The 8758-nt window shown below is 38.2% G+C and overlaps 1 pseudogene; it reads right to left on the reverse strand.

Moving 5' to 3' along the window:
- Positions 1-975: 975 nt before the first annotated feature.
- On the reverse strand, positions 976-2334 carry LOC149266200 (leucine aminopeptidase 2, chloroplastic pseudogene; annotated as a pseudogene).
- Between the last annotated feature and the right edge of the window lie 6424 nt (positions 2335-8758).

Here is an 8758-nt window from a genome sequence, read left to right on the forward strand (position 1 = left end):
AAAAGCTGCAATGTGAGCACACATCTGAAGCTTTAACAGCTATTCCTTTGGTGATGCACATGTTCCACACGCAGAATGAAACACAATCCCCAACTGCAGCTCGCCCTATCACATGGACCTTCAGCACTAAAACTTCAACATAAAACATGACAATTGAAGGCATGAATAACCCACAGCAAATATAACGGAAGCGCCCCTTTGATGTTATCTGCCATAGCTCGTATCTCAGCTTGTATTTCTAATTCCCGTGATTAACAAGAACATATTGTATTATATATATAATCAAAGCCATAACTAACTGTGTTCTTTAGATCTTCAATTTTCATTATCCCAAGCACCTCCTTAGTAAGTCAAGCATAAACTGCGGGTATCCAGGAATTAGTCCTCGACCTTCATTCAATAAGATATATCTGTTGAGAGCTGGATCCGTCGATATCACCGTCGGGCATCCTCAATTTAAAATGCCACATGTTGCTCAATTTAAAGTGCCGCGTGTTTATTACTCTGTTCTGATGCGTGACACCAATCAGCTAAACAATCTAAGTTTCAAACATAGGTCATATACAAATAAAGTAAGACCCTGCAAATGATCACATTATCTGGATTCTGACGATGATAAGGATAAAAGAAGATTTATTTCCATGAGCTATGATTCTCATTCAAGCACCCTTACGACACACAGTTAGCAAACTCATGCCTGTTGTAACTTGTGTGTCTCAGCTCATTCAGATATACAGTTTCAACCAGAAACCGGTAGATCATCAACACTCGGTTGGAATTACCGTGCCTATGCATCGCCATTTCTAGCTTCAGCTGGTGAACTGGGAACAAATGGAACAAAACCTTGGCCCCAATCTTCATATTTATTTGACCAGTCAATCCATGCTAGAAAAGACGATACAGCAGACCAGTTGATCATGTTCACGAAAATATTAAAATAATAAATGTCAACAGAACCCCTTTGTTCAGCCATTCTCAACGATCTACCAGGACAGATTCACTCCAAGCGAGCATCATATCACGTGTAGCAACTGGGAGTCTTTGAACAAGATCTATAGCCAAGGAAGGAATATCAAATTGCCCTTCAACTAATCTGTAAATATCCATAAGCTCCTGAATGTGCAATTTAGAATCTTCAGTCAAAGCCAAAAGAACTTTACGCCGAATACTAGCATCTACTATTACCACTCGAGCACCATCCTTAAGTGTGTCTGTCAGATCTAATTTTCTTTCAACTCGCCGATTTTCTGTATCTTGTCTGCTTGCTTCTTACAGTGCTGGATTCCGACTCATAATAGCTACCTGTTCCTTAGCCAATATAATGAGCTTTTCTAAGCGTTTCCATTGAAATACTCCGTCTTTAAAAAACACCTGAATGAGGCGCTCTCGTAATGCTGGATCTGAGTCTGTTAGGAGAAGTTTCGCCACATATGAGTAAGCTACCTCAAGAAACTTGAAGTCTGGTTGAAGAGTGAAACAAATTCCTTCTTGAGTCAATAATAATCGAATAACAAGAGAAAACCTTTCAGGAATACGGATTGGATACTGGTATACAAGTTTGTTAAATTTCTCAGTGCTTTCCTCAAGTGGCATTCTCCAAAACTTTTCTCCTGCAATTTCTGCAGCTTTGGATATTTCTTCTGCCATTTCATCATTGGGAGTGTACATTCCAGCAATTTCATTTCCAAGAGCAATTATGCAGGCTCCAATGAGAGTTACAAGATCGACCACCTTATGAACGCCTTGTTTACATGCATAAACCAAAACATCTGACAATATCAACCTGCCTTCAGCATCCGTGTTATTTACCTCAACTGTCTTTCCGTTTGAAGCTGTAACTATGTCACCAGGCCGCATATCAGTGCCACTAATCATGTTTTCATATGCAGCAACAATGAAATGGACCTCCACCTCGGGAGGCTTAATTTGACTAATAGCCTTTGCTGCACCAAGAACTGCTGCAGAACCTCACATGTCAGACTTCATGAGTTCAATAAGACATCCTGGTCCTGTCTTGATATTGTAACCTCCACTATCAAATGTCAATCCTTTTCCAACTATGGCAAGTTTAGTCTTAACATCTCCAGTTGGAGGCTTGTAGCAAAGGTGAATGAACTTTGGAGGGTTTGCAGATGTTGCAGCCACTCCTAAATATGATCCCATTTTCAACTCTTCACATTGCTCTACATCCAATATCTTTGCAGTGAGTACATCCAATGTAGCGGGATTATATGAAAAAACCTTGAAGATGAAAAACACAGCAGTATTATTTGTATATTGATGATAAGAACCAGCATTGTGACATGTCGAGCCAGATATTCCCATAGAACCCATAGGAGACAAAGGTGATATGGGTGAGCTATGGTTTCTAACAAATCCCCAGTTTCGTAGCGCGCTACGAAACCACCTAAACATATAGCGCTGCGAAACTGCTAAAAGGATTCATGTGCTTATTTGTAGACATTTGGCATTGAAATTTTGTCAGTGATAACACATAGATTTTACCAGTTTTGCTGTTTTCTTAGTTGATGTACCTGCTGCTGTAGTGGACTTAGTTGTAATTGGCAGTGATGTGGCAGGTGGAGCTATAGGTGTGAATGATGCTGCCATTGTGGAGGAAGTGTTGTTGATACTGTGGGGATGACAGTCCTGGGAGTTGTGGCCAGGTCATTTTTCTTGGACTGAATCAAAGTGTCCAACTCCTCCTTTGTTTCTTTAAGCTGATCATTTATCTTTAGGAATAGGTCCATAAGCTCTTCATGTCCTTGTTGTGCTTCTATGACTTCCATTCTTTGAGGGTGACACAGAATTTTGAGCTGCTTCTTCAGTGCAGCAATTTCATCATTCTTATTTTTAATTAGCTGCTCTGTTGGTTTCACATCCTTGGGATAATGTCCCAATTCTATCACTAAGTCCTCTAAGGACTTGATTCTTGTATCTTTGGCCTGTGAGGAGGCCTTCTCCAACTAAAACTGAGCTGACATATTGTTTAAAGAGTTCTGCAATTGGTGGGCTACTATGGCTTTCTATGTCAATGTAGAATAAATCATCTCACCTGTTTGCTTATGTAGCTCAATCTGGTCAATGGGATGAATATCCCTTGCCAGTACTTCAAAATCTACTTTCTTAAAATCTGATGTTGTTCTTGGCTGCTGAGTGGTTGGCTTGATGAGAGTCATCTACATTTTCCTCTCTTTAACATCAAAGGCTGACATAATCCTTGTTTGATTGGTAGGGGTCATCTTCAGATACTGTGCATAGTTTTGGGCTTTCAACCTCTCATTTCTAGCCTTTATTTCTTTGTATCTCTCCTTGATATCTTGGTCTTTATTTGCTGGCATCCTGAAAGAGGATACCTCAACACTTTTCTGCATTTCCAACATCTGAGCGTGTGATGTGGAAGGTTCTAGAGTGCCTCCAGATGGAGTCAAGCCTACTCCCATCTCTTTTTGTGCTTCTAACCTCAGCTGTCTCCTCTGTATATTCCTGTTCATATACATGATCGAATCTTTGTCTCTTAGCCTCAGTTGTCTCTACATGGGCTTATGATGTTGCTCTTTTTGAAGTAGTGGCCCCTTCCCTATTTCTTTTCAGGCTTTTCTCCTCATTTAGAGTCTGTAGAACTGGAGGGGTACTCATGGTGGTTTCTAGTTTATCTGATTTCTCTGGTATGTTTGTTTGATCTGGCACCTCTGACAGGTCTGGTACTTCTAATCCCTCTAGCACCTGTGATTCTTCTGGTACCTGTGATTCTTCTAGCACCTGCAGGAAAGAACCCTCATCAAGTTGTTTCTCTAGGTCAATTAATGTGTTTTCCACAGCAACTTCAGTACTATCCCTGTCTTCTAAAGTGTTTTCCACCCATTGCAATTGGTTGGCATACTTTTCTATCTTAGGGATGTGGTGATGGATATAATGAGCCATCTTGTTTTTCTGCCTTCTTTTGCAGATGAAATCCAAGGGATCATATCTCCATATGAAGCTCTGTTTTAGTTTTAATCTTTGAAGGATTAGGTCTACCTCCTTTCCAACTTCTCTGCTATTACAAATAAAGGGACCTAATTGGTCTTTGATCTTGAGCTAGGCTTTCTTTTTGGCTTTAACAAAGTTTACCTCATCTAAATTTATTATCTGCCTATAGTACTTCAAAGCAAATAACCTCATTGGGAGGTATTTAGGTAGTTTGTATGGGTCCAGCTCACAGCCATAAATCCTGATCTTAGTGTGGTTTTGGTACATGTACCAATCACCTACTTTGGATTGTTTTGAGAGTTGTAAGATCCTCTTTATATCTGAATTGATTCTTGGAGGAGGGCTTCCTATTAGCATTGTCACAATTGGATGCACAAATAGGTCAATAAAGTCAACATATGAATATGGGGAGTGATATTTATGGATCAATGGAGCCCAGAAAATTACTGATCTAGGGTGACCATTTGTGTCAAGCTTCTGGAGAGTAAAGGGGAACTTACCTACTTGGTAGTATAGAAAAAGGTGATACAAAACAAAGGAATACTTGAAGACTCGCTCATTACTCATCCTAAGGAATTGGTCATGCATCCTATCGGCTATAAACTTGGCGTAATCATAAATGATAGTAGGAGGTTGTCTTGGAGTGAAGATGGACATGAAATCCAGGATGATTTCATCTATATACTCACTGGTTGTATAACCTAGGACACTGGATATCATTGTTACAATGTCCTGGCCAAATGGGGAAAATATGGTATACACATATGGAGGAGGATCTTTTGGGGTATGCTTTTCCTCCTTGATGAAAGTTTGGAACATCTCAGCAAGTTTTGCAGTGGGAATCTTGGGGAATTGGTCTAGTAGGTCTCCAATTGAAATAGGGGTTAGGTTTTTCCCTGGTTGAAGTTCTAGCATCTCATTAATAGATTCAATAGTGATGGTGAAAAGTATGGTTTGGTTAGGGGACATCACTGCTCTTTGACTGGGGATATAATTTGCATGGTAGTAATGGAAAATTTCTCGGAAAATGTGAAATTCAGGGAATTGTTACTTGGGCAAATTTGACTCCAAAAAACCAATTTTATCAGCAGTATAGTTTGAGAGGGGATTCATGGATAGAGGTGTCCCTTATTTGGAAATCCTTATCAGCCAAGGGGAGGTGGTCTGAGTCCAGATGAGGAGTGGAAATAGGTCTAACATTCATGGCGATTGGGGCGACCATTCTTAGTTCTTATGGATTTGAGAATGGGGGAGGTGATTTTCAGTTTTTTAGGGCAATGGCAGTTCAGTACAGAGTAGGTTTGAGTTGCTAAAGTTTCTTTAATTAATTTTTTACTTTAACTAATAAAACTCAGTAACTGGTTCTGAAATTGACAGATTTTCCAATGAATTATGGCTTAAATACCTGGAATTTAAGGAAAACTAGCTCTGAATAGGGCGGTTGGCAACTGCGAATGGTCGAAAAGGCTCTGTGTAGGCTGGAAAGTGAACTGGGTGCTCTGTGGCATCTTTAGGGTGCAATTGGATGTAGGTTGACAACTTCAATGTTTACAGGTGTGTGCATGGAGGTTTAAAGTTGAAAAAATGATAAAAACAAATGATTTGGGCCTTTTTGTTTTTATGCGTGAAAGTCAATTTTGGCAGGTATGGGTGAACAATAGTCATTTGTTGTGTAGCAGGGTGAACAATAACTATTTTGGCGTGTAGTGGGCAAGTGGTAAATGGTTTCCATCGCATCGCTTTTGGGTGTTTAGTGGTATTGGGGGGAGGCTGCCTGATTCCATACGTTGAACGACACGTAGCATCAGGGGCTCGACAGAAAAAAAAAACTTTTTTTGGTGGGTATTGTTCAGACATCGAGCCTACCCGATATGGATAAGGGCCATTGGATGTGGAGGGAGGCAATCGTGCGGTGATCGGGTGGGGAGCTGCACGGAGGCTTGTGGAGGCCTCGACCGGTGATTTAGTGTAGGAGTTTTTGAGTTAATGAAGGATTAAAGTAGTTTAAGGTGTTAGGATCATTAGTGATGAGTTTAAATAGGGGATTATCTAACTTAATTACAAATCGATTAGTTAGAGGGTTTTTGGGGTTTGGGTGAAATTATAGTTTATATTTTAAACTAGGGTATAGGGCTAGTTAATATGCAGGAGTTAAATATATATGAGGAAAAAGGGCTTTTATTTACGGGATTTCATAAATAAAATTAGTAATTAATAAAATAAATGGAAAGGTCACCATACCCTAAGTAAATGTTTTTCATGATTTTGAATGCTTTTTCACATGTTAACATCAATATTAGGGTAATGTGTGTTTTCGTGGGTTTTTTTTTTGGAAAATGATTTTTGTGGGGGGGGTAGATACTTTTCCTAGGTAAAAGTATTTTAACCTTAGGAACAGAGTATTATTAAGGAAAATGAATGAAATGAAGGGGGAATGACTTTTTTAGGGGGACTATGGTACTTGTTATCCCTAAATCATTGAGCCGAGGGTTTGGTCCCTCCAAAATTCAGAGAAATACTCTGAGCCTCTTTGACTTAGGGTTTTCAAGTACTTAGAACTTTATAATGGGAAATTAGTAAAGGAAAGGGGTAAAATGAATGGCAGAAGTTAATTAACTGACTTTGTAAATCATTTGCATGCTTGATTGTTCATTGATATCTGGAACTTTTATGATGTGAATGATAAATATCCTTTTGTTTAATCAATCATCATACTTTTGCAACCTTTCTTCTACTTACCCATCTACTCATCCTACCATTTTCACTTCTCTTTATTAGGGTGATTTTGAGCTAGCAAACCCTTATCAAACATTTTTCTTTCTCTTTACAATAGTAAACTAACTAAATCTAACCTTATTACATCCAAGGGCTCAAATTGAACAATTGAGCTCCTTTTATTTACTCTACCTATCTAATGATTTGCCAAGATTAAATAGTTTGGTCAGATTTTATTCTCTAACTATCAACATGAAATTTAAATCATGGCATAATTAGGATTAAATAGTTTGATTACCATGGATTGTGGCATGAATAACAAGCTACACACAATCATTATTATGCATAAAAGTAAATAGTAGTGGCATTTTGACTTGCACACTTTCATGGTCTTTTTTTTTTGGACCTTTTCTTATTTTTTTTGTCCTTTGATTTTGCTTTTAGGACATACCCTCTTTACATTTTTTCATTTTTTGAATATGGAAAACATTTGTAGAAAGAAAAGGTATGTACACATTACAGGTTTAATCTCAGAAATTAAAAAATTATGACTCCTATTGGTATAGGAACCTAACAGTGGCTCCACTTGGGGATGGAATTTCCTAGTGAAATGTCAAGAAATTTGTAGACCAATGGCCTTCTGAATTGCTGTGATGTTACCCTGTAGCTATTCCTTTTCATGTTTCTGCATTATTTACTATTTATGATAGTAAAACTTTTGAATTTTAAGGCCTTCACTTCGGGCTTCAACTTCAAAAATCATCAACCAATCAACTCTAGACTTTTTGAAAGTAAGGTATGCACAAATGATCAGTGAAATCAATAACTAGGTTCAATATAGTGTTTGAGCATTCGATCATTCACTGGTCCTCCTTCTCCTTTTGTGCCATCCATTTCTCTAAGGAAGAATGAATTATTACCTCTGAAAGCATAAATGATATATGAACCTTTCCATAGGAAATCAATTTTCCCATGTTTACCTTTATCTTCTCTCCTTGAATCCCATTTTAGAACTTTGTCCCCTAGGTAAAAATCTTCTGCCTTAGTCCTTTTATCAAAAGTCTTCTTGATCCTTTCCTGCACAACTTGAGATCTGATGTACACTTCTTCCCTGGTTTGCTGTAAGTGAATTGTTTGGTTGATTCTTCTTTGGATGTCATTTGGTTCAACCTGCAACTCTTGGAGCAGCTTCATCATTGGTGTTCCCAAGGAATATGGGAAAACAACTTCCATTCCATAAACTAATTGATAAGGACTAGTACCAATGGATTTTTTTGTGGTTAGCCTGTCTGACCATAAGGCATTTATTAGTTTTTTGTTCTGTGTTTTCTTGTTATCCTCTAACAATTTTTTGATGATATTTACCAGACTTTTGTTTGAGGACTCTGCTAGTCCATTTCCTTGAGGGTAATAAGTTGTTGAGTGGCCCAGGGTTATATGATACTTATTACAGAAATCAATCATTCTTGTAGATTTGAAAGCTGCTACATTATCAGTGATGATTTTGGTTGGCCACTCGAATCTTGATAGGATGTTGGCCTCAAGGAAGGTTATTATAACAGTGTCAATCGCTTGCCTTGATGGTATGGCTTCTATCCATTTGGTAAAATAATTTTTAGCAGTGAGGATCCATTTGTGTTGGACAGAGGAAGGTGGATGGATTTCACCAATGAAGTCAAGACCCCATTGTTGAAAAGGTGCTTCAGCAGAGATTGGTTTTAGGGGTAGGGGTAAAAGCTTTTTCTTTCCTTCAAAAAATTGACATTTATGACATGAGGTTACAAATTTCTTTACATTGGAAAACAAAGTAGGCCAATAGAAACCGACTCTAAGAATCTTGTTAGCAGTGGTTTTCCAGTAAACATGTCCTCCACAGTCACCTGCATGAAACTCTTGTAACACTTTGTTAGATTCTTCTTTCAATAAACAATTAAGAAGGATAACGTCATGATTCCTCCAAAACAAAGCATTGTCAATTATGCAAAATTTTAAGGATTTCATTTTTAAAAATCTTCTTGTGGTCCTAGATAATTCAGGAGGAGCTTGTAGATTTTTTAAAACATATATGATG

This window comes from Pinus tabuliformis, chromosome 6, assembly GCF_031772625.1.
Source record: "Pinus tabuliformis cultivar Carrire ecotype Pingquan chromosome 6, CPIR1, whole genome shotgun sequence".
Classification (NCBI taxonomy): domain Eukaryota; kingdom Viridiplantae; phylum Streptophyta; class Pinopsida; order Pinales; family Pinaceae; genus Pinus; species Pinus tabuliformis.